The 17,160-nt window shown below is 44.8% G+C and overlaps 1 non-coding gene across 1 annotated transcript; it reads right to left on the minus strand.

Moving 5' to 3' along the window:
- Positions 1-13,574: 13,574 nt before the first annotated feature.
- Positions 13,575-13,693, minus strand: LOC111746386. The gene has a single exon (XR_002783079.1). It is a non-coding gene; the product is annotated as a 5S ribosomal RNA (ribosomal RNA).
- Positions 13,694-17,160: the final 3,467 nt, after the last annotated feature.

The following is a 17,160-nucleotide window of genomic DNA, read 5'->3' on the forward strand; positions in this document are numbered from 1 at the left end:
CTAGGCTCTGTTCTGAAACACTTCCGTGTTCCGTGTTCCTGCCTGACCAGGTGTTCTAGTCCTGCTGGTTACTGGAGAATTGCTTCCTGGGCCAGTGGAAGATCGTGGTTTATTTCTTCAAGGTTTAGAGGGCAACACGAAGTTCTGTATGACCTGATGTGGTATGATCTTAGAGACATATCATGAAGTGAGAGAGCCAAGGTCTAGAACAATGTGTATAACATGCCCCCCTCATGTGACACTTTGTTTTTTATGCGCCTAGACCAGAAGGGGGAACTACAGCCCATGGTCCAAATCCAACCTGCTGCCTGTCTTGATACAGTTGTTGAGCTGAGAATGGTGTTTAGATTTTTCAACAGCTGGAAAACAATCAAAAGAAGAATAATATTCCATTGCATGTGAAAATGATATGAAATTCAAATGTCATTGCCCATAAATAAAGTTTTATTGGCACACAGCCACACTTAGTCATTCGTGTATTATCTGTGGCTGCTCTTTCAATATAATGGAAAAGTTGATTAGTTGTGACAGAGACCATAAGCCTGCAAAGCCTGAAATATTTATGATCTGGCCACTTACAGACAAGGTTTGCTGACTTCTGGCCTAGCTTATCTGGAAGGAAGCACTGGAAACTGGTGACTTGGGCTCCAAAGGGCACCGAGGAGCTGGGGGATGGGGCAGGAGGGAGGCTTTTCACAAATATTAAAAGTGTCAATCAACCAAAAGCACTATATTTCCATGTGTGAACATATTAGGATGTTCATATGCAGGAAAATATCTCAACCGCTATATGCCGAATGAATATCCAAGGTTACTTTGAGAAAGAGGCTGGCTGGGGAATCAGGAGTCAAGCAGCTTCAGTAGTAAACATTGGAATATTTTACAAGGAGAATCACTTCATGTATAACTTGTGCAATTCAAAACCTCAAAGAATGTACATTTTCTAGAGCTGTGCATTCTTCGAGGTTTTGAGTTATGCTGGGGACTCAGTGTAGCTCCAGGCACAGGGTGTGGCTTATTGTTGGCACTAATCTGGTTATTGAATGAATACAAGTGCCCAAGAGATGTGTCTGCAGGGTGCACTCAGAGGAGGAATGCATAGTGCAGAGGGTGCTGGGGTGGGGCAGGATGTCCTGGGAGGAAGGGAGAGGGAAGGCAAGAGTGGCTAAACAGGGACATCATGCCGAGCGCCTCCTCCAGCCAAGGCTGCTAACTCCCCACAGTCTGTCGGTAGTTCGGTTGAGAAGCCCTAGCCTTTCTGAGAGCTGGAGGCATTTGAATCTCTCCCCCTCTTCCCCCATCAGGTCCCCAATTTTTTGTCCTTTTTACAATCTCTCTTGAAGGACGCTAGGGGCATCTAGCTGAGGCCTTATGCAAACCAGCTGTGTCTGCTGCTCCCTCCAACCGCCTTTCGGCAAGCACCATCTGTGGTGTCATCTCTCTCTACGGATTAGACTCCTACCTGCCCTTCAGTGCTGCGAGAGTCCCCTGCCCAAGGACCAAGCCCGTGGTGGCTGCAGCAGAAGTACATGGATGTTCAGGTGCCTAGGTACTTGGCTCCAGGCACAGAAGACAACACGAGTGTCTCATACAAGGGCAAACTGAGGACGACTGTTTTTGTGCTTGCCCTCATCCCTTCTTCCAGAAACAGAGCCCTTATCTGATTCAGGGAACACTTTATGCTCAGTCTATGCAGTTGGGTGGGGCTCAACTAACCCTGGACACCAGGTTGGACACGTGGTACAGGCCTGACCAATCAGAACATTTTATTTCTCTGGTCACGGTGATTGGTTCAGAGATGGGCGTGTGAGCCAGACCAAGCTAATGACTGTCAGCCTTAGGATTTTCGCTTGCGCTATCGCGGGAAAGGTCCTCTTCGAAGGGGCTGTAGCTTGCAGAGCTACCCTAGGAGCTGCTGGTTTACCTCGGCCACTGCAAAGAGCGAGTCTGCCTGAGGACAAAGCTAAGACAGAAGGAAGTAGAACCGAGAACTAGTAATTGGTTTCTGATGATACCGTTTAAATTGGATTCAGCTACCCCTGGTCTTCTTAGTTAAATGAACCAAATGTTCCTTTTTTTTTTTCTTTGCTTAGTTGGTTTGTAGTGGCAAGAATCATGGTTGTTACTCAGGTCGGCAGAGACGAGCTTCTTATCAGATTCTCTGAACAATTCGTGGAGATTTTATTTCCACCCCTTTTTGCTGTGCACTTGGGACCCTCTGTTACCCTTCCCAGCTGCCCGGAGGCAGTCTGCTTGTCTGACCTGCTGCTTCCCACCCTCTCCGGGCAACGTGTCTAACGTGACTAGGCTTTCTCTCCTCCCCTCAGCACCAGCCCACTCCTCTGGATGTGTTTAATCGTAGATTCTAGCCTCTTGATTATGCAGGCCTGCTGCCATTAACCTCCATGCTCATTTATGACTGAAACGGGGTCCAAGACAGGACCATTATCATTCTTTAACCTTTATGGAACACTTCCTGTATGCCAGACTCTGTGTCACTTGAGTAACACGCATAACCTCATCTACTCCTCTCAATAACCCTAACAAGTACGTGTTATGATTATCATTTTCACTTTCAAGAAGAGGAAGTGGTGGCTTAGGGAGATGAAGTAACTGGCCTAAGGTCAAACAGCTGAGCTGCACACAGGTTAGGGCAGGGCTGTGGCCAGACACGGAGGGAATGACCCCCCAGCCTGTGCTCTTGACCATGGCACCTGTGCTTCTAACCTGAGAGAGCAGCAGGGTCCCCGGGGGCACCGGGCCCATTCCAGGACCACCCTGCTCTGTATAAGGACTGAGCAGGCCCAAGATGAGATCTGGGAAGCTACCTCTTTAACAAATGCTTCAGAGGATTCTGATGCACAAAGGTTCCGGAACCTGTCCCCGAGAGCAGCTATTGTCCCATCAAGGGCTTTGGCCTTAGAAAAGAGTTTGACATTCCCAGACCTATTCTCGCAGGAGCCGAATCTTTGCTCTGGCTTAGGAATGATTGCAATGCAAGAAAAACTTCTTTGCTGACAGAAGGAAAAGGGAGATCAAGGGCATGCGGGATGAGTAACTCCTCCCTGGGACAAAAGCAAAAAAAATAAAGAGTAACATCAGGCCACTCCCGGAGGGGATGGTGGTTGTAAGGGTAGGAACTCTAAGAGGAAGAGGTGTAAGCCAGCACCTGGGGGAAATTCAAATTCTATAGGCTTTCTTTATTTTTCCCTGAAAAGAAATAGCTCTCACTATTCCCGAGGATGAAGTTCAAAGTTTTTAACAAATCTCAAAGCCCGGAGAGCTGGTTGCACTCTCTCAACACCTGGCTTTTAAGCATGCTGTTGCCTCTGCCTGGAAGGCTGTCTCTTCCATGCCTCTCCTTTGCTTAAGGAACTTCTCATCCTTCAGGCCCCAGCATTGATGGCCCTTTCTCTGGGAAGTCTTTCCTGACCACCGAATCTGGCTTAAGTGTCACCTCCTCTGTGTTCTGTAGCTCCCTATAATATGTCATGATCCTGCCTTCATATCATATATATTATATGTCTGATCACCACGCTAGACTATAAGGTTTCTGAAGGAAAGACCATGTGTATATTGTTCTCTAGTATATTCTCAGCATCAGGCACATGGTACAATCCATTGAATGAAAAATTAAGTGAAGGTGTAATGAAATCAAACCAGAAAGCCCGAGGCAGTACTTGCAGTAATCATTTTGACCACGAGATGGCGTGCCACCATGACAGCCCAATTGGGATAGGCTGGGAGTGGGGGTAAAATGAAAAAATGAGCAGGTAGATGGGGTGAGGCAAGACTTCCCAGGGGGCCTCCAATCTTCTCCAGACTAGTAGTTTATGACCTTTGTGAAGAGATCTTTGTGTGGAGATCTTTGCTAGGGCAATTGCCTTGCTCCAAAACCCCATTTCTACCAAGGGTTACATCTCTCTCCCTGCTACACGTCAGATGCTTTTTCAACTCCTCTGCAGTTTCTTCTCCTGTTTACCAAAGAGGTGCTTTTTGTTATTGGCATTGTTATTGCTGTTGACTGCTAAAAATGGTTTTATAAATTGCTTTTGAAAAAAATTACTGTTTGGAGAAGAAGGTGAACTTTGTCACTTTTAGAATCTGAGCACCCCACCCCCCACCCCCATCAGGCCCTCCACTGGGTCCAATCTTCTCCCATGCAGTTTCTCCAAAGCTTCCATTTTCTGGCTTAAGGACTAACATAAATTTATACTTCTCTTACTCTTTCCTTCCATTATCGAGACAAGTTAGCTTATTTTTCAAGAAACCATATTTTATAGAAAGTCAATTTTTTTTTATATCACCTCTTGAGAATTCTAGGTATATGACAAGTGGCACCAGTGAAGCAATGTTGGAATGTAGCTGCTGGGCAGCAGGCTGGGCTTACTGGCTGTTAATATTTCCAGTATACCGGCCTCCCAGGGCTGTGATTTAAGTCTGCGCACCACAAAGTGACACATCAGTACATGCCACGAGCATTGTGGTTCACTCACAAATAATTAAAACCAAAAATTTAAACTGAACAATGTCAAAAATCCAGCATAAGAGACCAATGGCTAGCTAGTCTGCCCCCAAGCCTCCGATAGTCCTACACTGTTATTATAATGGTGGCATCACTTGGAGCATTATTTTTCCCACTGGAAGGTAATGAAAACCTCAGTGTGGCAGAAATTCAGTGACTTGGAGCCTTTAAGAAGTCAGGAATTAGGTATTGGCCTAGTGGGGTTACTTCTTGACTCCCCTATAGTTTATGTGACTGTGTTAACCTCTCTGTGTCTTTGCTTCTTATCTCTCTGGTGGAGGCAGCAAGACGGCCAGCCCCGGCCCACGAGGCAGGGTTTGAGCCTCCTCCTTGTATTTGACTTGGAGCCGGTTCCAGACCAGTATAGCTACAGTAAGCGGTTACAAAGGCCTCTGGCAATCTTGCTTTGCCGGCCAATGCCAGTCTCTGCCCATTACAACCTTCATATCTGAACGGTTTGGGAATTATTTAGAAACGACCTTATTTGTACTTTCTACAATCTAGCCAGTACAACAGCCATAAAGATTGCTTTGTAGTTCCTGAGCTTGATTGAAGGGTGTGGGCAACCGAAGCTGAGTAAGTCAAGGGCTTTGCCCCAAGGTTGCCCAAAGTGGCACGTTAGTAGTGGGGATCAGGCTAGGGCCCCGGGCTCCTGGCAGCCCAGACAGTGCCTTCACCCTCCCCTGGGATGTTTCCAAGTGCTGTGTGTGTATGTGTGCGTGTGCACACATATGTGTTTGAAGGGGGTCCATACAAATCATTCAGTCGCAGTCTTCTCTCAGTGAGAATATCGCGGGCTGCCACAAAAATGGATTCCGTGCTGAGCTCACTGTTACTGGCTGGGGGAGTAAGGCGTGGGACAAGAAGAAGTGAGCCCCAGTCCCTGGCCGCGGGGAGCCTGTCGTCCAGTCAGGAATGCAGAGTGTCAGAAAAGACAATAATATTAAAGCAAAGCTCTTTGGAACTCCAATGTTAGCTGAGGTCATACGTCCTTTGGGATTAAATAAAATTGGCTGGAGCTGTATTCCTCCTCTGTGGGAAGACTTGAAGCCCTCCCAGAGTTTCTGTAAGTTCCCAGGTGCCTCTGTCCTCCCCGTGTCCCCACGCCTTGGGTTCCTACTCTCCTGGGGCTGTTTGATTCCAGGGAAACTAGACTTACCTTTTCTTGTTTGCCTCCAAAATCCTCCCTGCACGGATGAGTGTAGCAAACTGTTCTGATGGCTCGGTGTGGCCAATAAGGTGAGCAATGCTAACTTCAGTGCTGGCCAGCCCTGGGTCTGGAGGTCCTAGGGCACCCTGCCCTGACACTGCCTCCCTGGCCACCCCCCCTAACTGGCCCCACACCTCCGTTAGGAGGGTTAGTCCTTCACCCTTAGAGTCTACTTTTCTACCTCTGGGGGCTCCCCCAGGAATGCAGTTTCCCCCACTGTCTCATTTCCAGCAATGGATTCTCCACCCCCACCCATTACCTATCTCCAAGCACATTCATAGATTCACTAGTATGACGTGCAAAGGAAAGGCCATCTGCATTGTGAAATTTGTACCATGCGCAAACTATTATTTTCCCCCAAACCAAGTAATTTTTTGAAAGAGGCCTTCTTTTTAAGATCTTACCTTTACTGCAAAAACAAAACAAAACAAAAAACAAAAACAAACAAAAAACCCACCGACACAAACAAAAAAAAAACACCAAAAACAGGCTTTGTAATTTCAGCCTGTTGTCTCTCTTTTTCCCACCAGCCTCTCCCAGGAAGTAAATAGTTTAGAGATCTATTTTTTCCACTGATAGGAATTATGCCTCAATCTTAGAAAGCAGAAGTCAATACAGTGAGTTCGAGTTTTAAATAACATAGTTGTTTTTTTTTTCTCTCTCTCCTTTTATAATATGTCCCATTCATTCATTTAACAAACAAACAGGTGCTACCAGAGTCCTATGGAAGGCTAATTCTGTCTGGGCTGGAGTGAACAGAGGAGGCTTCTGGAAAGGTTGCAATTGACCTGGAGCATGGAGGCTGGGAGAGGTGGCGTTTAATAAGATGAAGACAGAGGGTAGGGCAGGTGGAGAGTGGGCCTGGGGAGGGATTGGTAACCCATTCAGTCAGCAAGTATTTCTGTCCTGGGCACTGTTCTAGAGTGGCAAACAGACAAAGGTGATTCCAACAAAGTGCGAAGAATGGGAGAAGCCCAGGGACATCAAAGAGGAGGGGTCTGCCTCGAGGGAGTGCAGCTGAGGCTGCGAGGAGAGAGTGACATTTAAGCTGAGGCAGGAAGAATGTGTGGGTGATGGCGTGAAGCAGTGTTCTAAGCAGAGGGAATATTGTTTATGAAATTCCCAAGTAAGGGAGAGCTTGGTAAGGAACCGAATAAGTCCCGACATGGCGTGATCCTAGAGCTAGAGGCGGGAGGTGGGGAGGAAGGAGGCTGGCAGATGTGTGGGCAGGACAGCGCGGGCTGGGCCTCACAATCCTGCGAGGGAAGAAGATCGTGATCCTGGGAGCGGTGGGAGACAAAGACGGGGTTAGCACTGAAGCATCATGATCAGGTCGGGGCTTCGGAAAGGCATCTGGGCTCAGCCTGGCAGACAGAGCAAAGGGGTGAAATGGGAAGCAGAGGGAGTGTTTCGGAGGGCGTTGCAGTGAAGAAGCAGAGCTCTGATGCCTGGCTGAGGCGGAAGGTGAGCTAGAGGGAAGACCTTGTGCTAGGACATGAGTGGCCAGGGATGGAGTCTGGGATTTCACAGCGGGGAGGCAGAGACAAAAGGACTTGCAAAGGATGGCCTCTGAGACAGGTCAGGGTGGCTGTTGGGATGGTGCTTGGGGGAACCAACTTGAGAGTTGCCAAGGGAACATCCTCTCCTTTCCAAGAAGGGGTGCCACACTACAGGTTTCCCCAAAGGCGAAGCTGGAGCTACCGGTGGGCAGTGTCTCACACAGACATGGCACGGCACTCTGTCACATAGGGAGAGAGTTCACCCTTCCTCAGTTCCCCTTCAGACCTTCAAGAAGAATGCCTCGGTGGGGTGCCGGTCTCTTTAACACCTCTGACACTTGCCGTTCTCCCTTTTTTGCAAAGAGAGAGCAGGCCTCAGGCTTGGAGACTCCAGCAGGCAACAGTGTCTAGCTGGGAGGTGATGACGTTTCGTTGCATTTTGCTCTATGGCTGCCTTCCATTTAGGGTAAGCGAAACCAGATTTCCAATTAGGGCAGTGATATCAAGCTTCGTCGTTAAACAAAGGCATTTACGCTAAAGGGAAAAAATGGACCACCTTTAAAAAAGATTAAGTAAAGAAAGGTACAGGTGGCATAGGGATATGGCAAAATGTCAGAGGGAGGACTTGAATGACAGAAGGTTGGGAACACGCTATGGCAAAGAGAGCATGGCGTTTGGGGTCACAAACTCGTGTGTAAACAAATGACCTGTTCTGCTTCTGAACGTATGGGTGAGAACCCCCAGCCTTCTCCCAGTTGTCGCGAAGACTGGTTGACATCATGGATAGAAAGAGGACTCAGGACTCTGAGGTGCAGGACAGTGAGGGATGGCTCTCGGGACAGTCCTTGTGTCAGGCTCACGAAAGGAGGTGGTATCCACCCTGATCCTCCCACTGGCTTTGAAGGTAGGAATTAGAAGTGTGCGGTGACATCAGTGCCATTTTATTCTGGATGGCTTTTTGGCTCCTCAAAGAAATCAAGCCTGAAAAACAAAACGCTCCAAATGGTAAAATATTTAAGATAGGTTGTCCAAACACTACCAGGTAGATTTTGCTCTCCCAAAGTGATATGTAAAAATCAATCCGTAGGGAGGTTCTGAACATCAGTCTGTCACTAGTGTCAGCTCAGTACAGTTCCCCGGGCACTGAGGGCAGGGCAACTGAACGTGGGTTCACAAGGGGAAGCGACCACTGTGTGCACTGGGGGATTGCCAGTGTTGCAAGACTGAGAAGTCTGTGCCCCCTGCTTGGGGGTTTCCTCTTATAAATTTCTAGTCCTGATGGTGGCGGTTGTGCTCCTGCCCTCTCCCCAGGCCCTGGGGGGCCGGGAGCTTGTCTGGACACTGGCATTGTCTGACCGAAAAACAGGATTTCCTTCCGAGCCAAGTACTCAGTCACAGTAGGTTAATCCATCTCTTTGATTCCTTGTTCGTTGTCAGTTGTTGCCACTAGAAGGTAAGCCGAGTGAGGACAGAGCCTTGCTCTCCCAGAGATCCCACACCTTTCACAGGGTCCAGCCTCCATCAGTAAGGGTTGAATAAACAAGTAGGAAGGCCCAGAGTATGATCTGATTCTTCTGCTTCCTTACAAGGGTCCGGACAGACTAGTTTCAGCATGACTGAGAAATGTGGAGTCAGGAAGAAATTATTGGCTTTTTCTTGCCCCTGTGACCTCGTCATCTACAGATTAACGAAAGAATTCCTTTAAAACGAAAGCTTAAAGAGTTTAAAATTGCTCCGAGTTCAGAAGTCTAAAGCAATACTTTAGGAGTATTGGTTTGCTTTTATCAGCCACCTAAGTCACAAAAGGATTCCCGTTAGAGCAGGATCTGGGAAGAAGGTTCACATGGTCCGATGGGATGATGAGGCTGGAGGAGGGGAGTTTGCCCTAGTCCACTTGAGAAGGTAACTTGACTAAGTGAGTAGGGATGACTAGAACCTAATTTTCCTACCAAACCATCTACTGCATTGCTCTCAATCTGGGTTCAAATCCTGGTTCTGCCTCTTGGTAGCCCTGGGACCTTAGGCAAGTCACTTCGCTTCCTTGAACTTCAGTTTTCTCATCCGTAAAATGGGGATAATAAAAGTACCTATGTCGTGGGGCTGTTAGAAGGAGTAAATGAATGAATTCACAGAAAGTGCTTAGAACAGTGGCTACTACAGAGCAGATGCTCAATAAATGTCAGCTTTATTTTAGATTGCAAGAATCTAAAAGCACTGTAAATTATTCTGAGGAAAAAATGTGATTTACTGTCATTAGAAAACAAAATGTACACTTACAATGATAAGTTCTAAGAGACAATTACTGTCATCAGTGAGTTGGGCTTTTTCTTTCTACATGGTTTTGGAAACTTTCTTAAAGATGCTTGGTCTCTCTTTATAAACCTTAAATTCCACAGCATCAGAAGTGTTATGGAAGTCAAGGGTAGGTGACTGATGCTTCTTCTCCTCAACAAATTAAGGAGATTCTCTAAAATTTAACAGCTATCGCTCCATTGTTTTTTTTTAATTCAATAAATTAAAAGTAAACCATAGTTTTTAATTATTGCCTGACAACAAGGATTATACTTTGCAGTGGAACATGCAGATTGTGATAATTCGCAGTAAAAATCGACTTATACATAATACGTTTTTATGTCTTTAAATTAGTAAAATGATTTTTGACCTAAAAAGGGATTGCGCGTATTTTAATTTTCTCTTACCTTTTCACCCACCCCATCCCAGCTCTTTCAAATGCAGCAGAGTCTTCTCTATGGTGTCAATTTAGAGGAAAATTTAATTTCTCCTCTGGAATCCTTCTCATTTTTTCTGGGATTTGCTTTTCATGACTACACATGCACAGGCCCATTTTCTCTCTGAAACTTAGCTTCCAGCAGGAGAAACCAAAGTCCCAGATGTGAGTACATGGCATATAGGATTATATAGACCACAGTCCTGTAGGCCATACCTTCAAAAGGGTTTTGCTTTGTTTTGTTTTGAGCACCTACTCTGTTCCAGGCCCCGCGTTGGGCATTGACATCACAATGGCAAGCAAGACCCATCCATGTTTTTCTGGAGCATGAGAGTCTTTATCTGTATAATGGGAATAATAATCACGTAATAATGACTTAGCCCTTCTCAAGGAGTTGTGTGAGGATTAGATGAGCTAATGGACGTGTAAGTGCTTTACAAAATATTAAAGCACTCTATAAATATGAAGAATGATCAGGTACAGTACAAAAGAATAAGACTTGGTTTTCTGTGCCATTTATTTATTGATAATAAAACAACAACCGCCATTCATTAAACACCTACTGTGTGCTAGTCATTTTACATGCGCTCTTGCTAGTCCTCACCACAACCCCACAAGAGAGCTCTACCATTTCTTGCAGGGGGCAAGGTGTTTTGCCCTGGATCACACAGTTAGTATGTGGAGCCAGGATTGGATCCAGCTCAGCCAGATTTCCCTTTTGCTGGACTCTCATGCAGGCTGTGGGGCAGGGCCTGGATATCCTGGAGAAGAGGGTCAAGGGAAGGCTGAAGGTGGAAGGAATTGAAAAGGCAAAGATGAGGCCAGGGGTGCTCCAGGGAGCTTCTCAGAAAAGAGACAGGAACTAGCAACTAGGGACAATGACTTAAGGATTTCGTAAAGCTCTAAACTCCTAGAACTTCCCCTTACTGGCTCTTCCATTATTCAGGCCTTTTGCCTATAGGGAGAAGCAGTGAAATCTATCCTTCCATCTGTACATGTTTAAGTGCTTCCTCTGGTGCCAGGCAGGCTCAAGAGGTTAGGCCTGGGACACTCTTCAAAGGCAGAAAAAAGCGGGTGTTGAGGAGTTCTGTTCCATACCCACTTTGGATGTGTACCAGAGCCCCAAGGGACCAGGAGCATGGGGGTGGCTAGAAAGTGGAATAGAAAACTCAGTGTCTCTAGGGCCTTTAGGGATGAAGAAAAGGGGAACACGGGGACATGAGCTGGGGTGGTCCCGAGCTGGGGTGGGCCAGTAAGGCAGAGGACTTGGCTCTATGCCTGACAGCACGCAGTCAAAAGGCTGAGCTAAGGGGCTTGGGCTGGGCCGTGTCCTCTCTGGCCCTCCAGGCCCTGAAGTTCCTCTTGCTCCATCCTCCTCCCTCCCCCTGCTCTACAGGGGCCCACCCGCATTCTTGGGGAATCATAGGCTAAAAATAGACGGTTGCCACCAGACTCTGGGCCCAGAGAAATCAGTTCAACAGAAGTTGTGGACAGTGAGTTGGAGCTGGGCTAGGGAATAAAAGGATGACACTTAAAGGTCCCAGGACCCCAACTAGTGATGCAAATAATTCCCCCACCCCAACCTGGCCTTTTGAGAGCTAGGCCTTCTAGCCTTCAGCTCCATGACCTTCTATGGCTGGGGCTATTTGGATCCCAAGCAATGTCACTGTGCCTGCCCAAGAGATAGAGCATGTGGCAAAAAATAGCTTCACCCCCTTGCAATATTCCTACCCATAACTGGACACAGCAAGTCTTTATCAGTCCAAAGGCATGCTCCCACTGGAGCAAAGGTGCTTTTCTGGGAAGGCAGAACCCGTGACTCCTCGGCCCAGAGAGGACTTTGTGGGGCTCTCGTTACTGACAGCATCGCTGGAATCCTTTGGACCAGAGTCCAGCCTTTAGGGCAGGAGGTGGGGGTGGCGGTGGGCTGATGTCATCTATCAGGACCCATTTGTCAACTAAGGAACCTTCCTGGGTCTTAGCTGTTCTCTACTTTCCAGACTGTGTCACTGACAAATGCAGGGCCACAACCAAAACCTACTTGATGGATTCAAAGAATATCATTCCAATGGAGTCACTGCTTGGCCTTCTGTCTATAGGAATCCCTGGCTCTATGTTAACTCCATATTTGACGATACAGAGATTGCACCTCCAGGGTCAGCACCCTTGTACCTCTAACAATGTTAATAGCAACAACACTAGCTATCAAGAACTGAGCACTGCTGAAGTACCAAGCATTGTGATCATGATTTTACGTGACTGTTTGTGGATTATCCCATTAAATCCTCGCATGTTATAATTTCATACCCATTTTATAGGTGGGAAAATGAGGCATGGAAAGATTAAGTTTTTGCTCATTTGCACACCCATAGTGAGTGATGGAGCCCAGGTCTGATGGCTTTACATCAGTCTGACTCCAGATCACATACCTGGAGCCTCTACAGGAAGCATTCTGTTTCCAGTGCAGGACTTTAAGAGAAAGAGCAAGGGAGGGCACGAAGCCAGTGGCAAAAGTCCCCAAAACATTTCCCTAGAGAGCTGTCACTGTGCCCTGTCCACTGCTGTCATCCCAGCTCCTGTCGGTCTCCATAATACACATGAGCCATCCTGACCTCCGAGGCCTTTGCATGTGTGATTCCCTCCACCTCTCATGCCCTTCCGTCTTCCCTGATCTGGGCCAACTCCTGCTCATCCTGCAGGTCCCAACTTAATGGCCTGTCCTGTCCAGGTTTGTTCTCACCACACCACGTACTCCCATTTTCTAGGCTTTAGCACAGTTGCTATTGAAATACATGTTAGAATCCTTGTGTGGTCAGTTGTCATCTACTTTGATTAGAATGGAAGCTCCAGGAGGGCAGGAGCTGTATGGATCTTGTTCACCAAGGTACTCTTGTACCCTAGTACAGCACTTGGCACATATTAGATACTCAGTAAGCATTTTTGAACGAAGGAAGGCAGGAACAGATGAATTATTTGTTGAACGCTGACTGAATGATCCAAACAGTGAATGCAGATGGAGCGAGCTGAATGGGAAGTGGCAGCTGGGGCACAGAAGAGGAGGGCAGGGTGTGGGGAAGAGGCTGCCATGAAATACAGAGCCTTCCTTGTTGGGGGTGGTGGCAGAAAGGTGCAGGAAGGAACTGGATGACCTTTAGTGAACGAGATCACCCTAAGACTCCATCCAACTGTGAAATGCTTTGACTTGATGTAAGGATGGGCTGGCATCCAGGATGTTAACCTTTCAAGGTCGTCTCCCCAGAGCCCTCCATGTTTTCCTGAGCAATCAATCAGAGTAAATCCCACAGTATGAGTTCTGAAACTTGTGAAGAAACAACTGTATAAAATTGCTTTGAAATGGTTCTGGTGGCAGCTTCTCCCAGCGGTGAATTCTGAGGGGTGGGATTCCTGCAGGCTTTTGCTTTCTACCTTACATATTTCTGTAATGATTGAATTCCTCCTCCTGCCTTCCCTCCTTTCCTTTCTTTTCGACAAAAATGTATCACCTTTGTATGCATAGTAACAAAGCCAAGTTATTAAGAATGCCTTCAAATATTTAGGGGTAGAAGTGTCTCTTCCTTAAGGAGTCTCTTTCTTTCTTTCTTTTTTTTTTAACGTCTACAGCACCTAGTACTCCTAGGTGGTCTCCCATCCAAATACTAACCAGGCCCAATCCTGCTTAGCTTCCGAGATCAGATGAGATCGGGCACGATCAGGGTGGCATGGCCGTAGACTAAGGAGTTTCTAGTTGCGGAGAATGAGGAAAAACGAGGGAGGAGGGACTGGACTTATAATGATGACATCGATCATTTTCAATTTTTTTTTATTTTTTAAATTAACGTGCAGTAAATTTGACTTTATCGTGTACATTTCTATGGATTTTAAGATATGTGTAACCACCACTCAGCCCAAAAACCACCCTGAGTTGCTCCTCTGTAGTCGTATCCTTCCCCCAGCTTTACCTTTTGGCAACAACCAATCTGCTCTCCATTGCTTTGTCTTTTCAAGAATGTCATATAAATGGGATCATGTAGTATGTAACCTTTTGAGACTGGCTTCTTTCCTGTTCATTCAGTTGTTGCGTGTATCAGTAGTTTGTACCTTTTTTTTTTTTTTTTTCCTGATAACTCTCTAGTAGTATAGATTTACCACAGTTTATCTGTTCACTCCTTGCACTCCTTGAAAGACATTTGGGTTGCTTCTCGTTTGGGGCAATTATGAATAGAGATGCTATCTCTGTACAGGGTTTTATATAAATATAAGTTTTCATTTTTCAAGGGTAATCTCCTAGGGATGAGATTGCTGAGTCGTGTAGGTTTAGCTTTATAAGAACGTGCCAAATTGTTTCCCAGAGTGGCTGTACCATTTTGCATTCCCATTAGCCATGCATAAGGGCCGCAGTTTCTCTCTATCTTGTCAGCATTTGGTATTGTCAGAGTTTTGCTTGGTTTCATTTTTAAGCCATTCTAATAGGTCTATAGCGGTTCTCATCATGGCTTTATTTTGCATTTCCCTAATAGCTAATGCTGTTAAATATCTTTTCACGTGCTTTTTTGCCATTATCTATTTTCTTTGGTGAAGCCTCTGGTCAAGTTTTTGGTCCATTTCTTAATTGGGTTGTTTGTTTTCTTACCGTTCAGTTTTGAGAATTCTTTTTATATTCAAGGTATCAGCTTTTTGTCAGATGTGTGATTTGCAAATATGTTCTCCCAAACTATAACCTGTCTGTTCATCCTCTTAACATTTTCTTTTGCAGAGCAAACATTTCTAACTTTGATGAAGGAAATTTTTTATCAGTTTTCTTTTACATATCATACTTTTGACTTTTGTCTAAGAATTCTTTACCTAACATCATTTTTTGATCACTATGTGCCAGCCTGGGCAACCCACATTATTAAACCCATGTTATTAAACCCATTTAATCCTCACTGTGATCCGATGAGGTTGGGACTATTTTTATAAAACCTCGTATTACAGATGAGAAAACTGAGGCACAGTGAGCTTAAATAATTTGCCCAAGGCTCACCCGTTTTTCAATGGTAAAACTGAGATATGAACACATGCCTCTAAGACTTCAGAGCCCGCCCTCCTCTCTCTCCACTGTGCTCAAGCTGAAACTCTGCCCGTGGAATCTCTCGTTGGAAGGTCATCAGAGCAAGGAAACCGGGAACATTTGCTCCTTCTTGTCATTTAGTTCTTAGCTTAAATGTCGCCTCCTGAAGATCCTCCCTGGCTTCTCCATCTAAAATAGGTCCCTCTCTTCCCTGCCCTTCCCCTTTCTACTTCTTCCCCTGCCTCCTTCTCTTAACTGAGAATGAGTTTCTCCAAAGCATATTCCATCATCTGATATTTGTTCATTTTCTTCTATTATTTTTTTTCTTCTACATAATTTGTTTCTTTCCCACTAGAAGGTCAGCTGGGTGAGAGCAAGGATCTTAATCTAGTGCCTGGCTCAGATCGAGCAACTTCCATATGAACGAATTTATTGGTGTGTATAGACATTATGTACAGCATTTGTGTTTTAAAAAAAAAGAATATATACATGTATCTGCTAGTATCCACCTAGAATATCTGAAAGGATACACAAGAAACTGGTGTAGAACTGGGTGTTAGGATACTGGGAAGAGAATAAAACTCACTTTTCATTATACATTCTTTTATTCATTTAAAATTTTCTACCATGTGCATGTGTTGCATATTCAAAACATATGTTTATTTTTATAATAATAATACTGATAATAATACTGATGATGAGGATGATGACAATAATAATAATAATAATAATAATAATAATAAAAATAATAAACAAGTGTCTTCTTCCTGGAAGGCTGAGCAGCAAAGCAAGCTAAGAGTTTAATCAGAAGACAATTAACACCTTCTCCCAGACCAGCAGCTTATTTGTAGGATCTGAAGCTAGGTAGGTATTGAAGCAGAGAAGGTTTTACAAGACTAGACAGGCAGGTAACAAAGTAAGTCATTATTAAGGAGCAGGGCTTATTTATGAATTTTTTAATAAAGTGCATGACTATGGCAACAATTCAAATTTTTAGATGTATCTGAGGCAAAACTAACACCATCGGTTTAACTCCTTGGACACACTGTAATTAGAAATTTGATTTCCCTACAATTTTCTTTGCTTAAACAAGGGTTTGGGGTGATTTGGGTGTGTTTGTTTCATTTTCTATTAAAATGGAATTAGACCATAAACGTTATTCTTTAACATCCTTTTTTGCAGTTCATATAAGGTTGTCATACATGGGTCTATCCCATTTGCCTTACAGCTATATAATGTGCACCTGTGATGATGCAATCACAGTGTTTCTAGATTCTTGTTATTACAAAACTGTTGCAATGACTATTCTGTCCATTTATCTATCTATCTATCTATCTATCTATCTATCTATCTATCTATCCATCCATCCATCTATCATCTATCTCTCTATATTACTATCTATTATTGTTTCCATTTCTCAAAGTTGTCACACATTTTTTTGGTCATAATATTTTGCGAAAATTTTTTTAAGAGAATGTAATTAATTTTTGTAGAGCCCAACAATGGGTGTGGAAGTAGTTTTCTTATACTTTTATCAGCTATGAATGTTACCAATGTTTTTCATTTTTTGCCAATAATAGGAGACATATGGGAGCTCATTATTTAATTTTCATTTCTCTATTTATACATGTTCGTTGCCCATTTTCATTTCCTTTTCTGTGCACTGTTCACAGTCTTTGCCCATGTTCCATTGGGTCACTTGTATTTTTTCAGTTCATTTGCAGGAGCATGTTCATCCCAGGGATAGTAAAGTTCTGTTATATAAGTTTAAATATTTTCTCCCTCACTCTCATTTATCTTTTGACCTTGCTTGTGGTGTCTTTTGTTATATAGAAGTTTAAAATTTGTATGTAATCAGATCTTTCTATTTTTTCCTTCATAGCTATTAATAACCACGGATGTTTGTGTAACCCAATGGTTTTCATACTGTGCTCCTAGCCTTCGGGCTTCATGGGGATGAATGGATGTCAAGGGGGTTGGGGTGGACGGGGCTGTTGACTGTCAGGAGCCCACCCCTGCCCTTTCCTCTGTCTTTTTTGATCTTTCACATGCTCCCACCGGTACTGTAGTGGACAAGGGCCTAGGACCTGGATCCAGAATTATTGGGCAAAATATTTAATCTCCCTGGGCCTTGGTTTCTTAATTTCT

The sequence above is a fragment of the Pteropus vampyrus genome, unplaced genomic scaffold, assembly GCF_000151845.1.
Source record: "Pteropus vampyrus isolate Shadow unplaced genomic scaffold, Pvam_2.0 Scaffold185, whole genome shotgun sequence".
NCBI classification, from domain to species: Eukaryota; Metazoa; Chordata; class Mammalia; order Chiroptera; family Pteropodidae; genus Pteropus; species Pteropus vampyrus.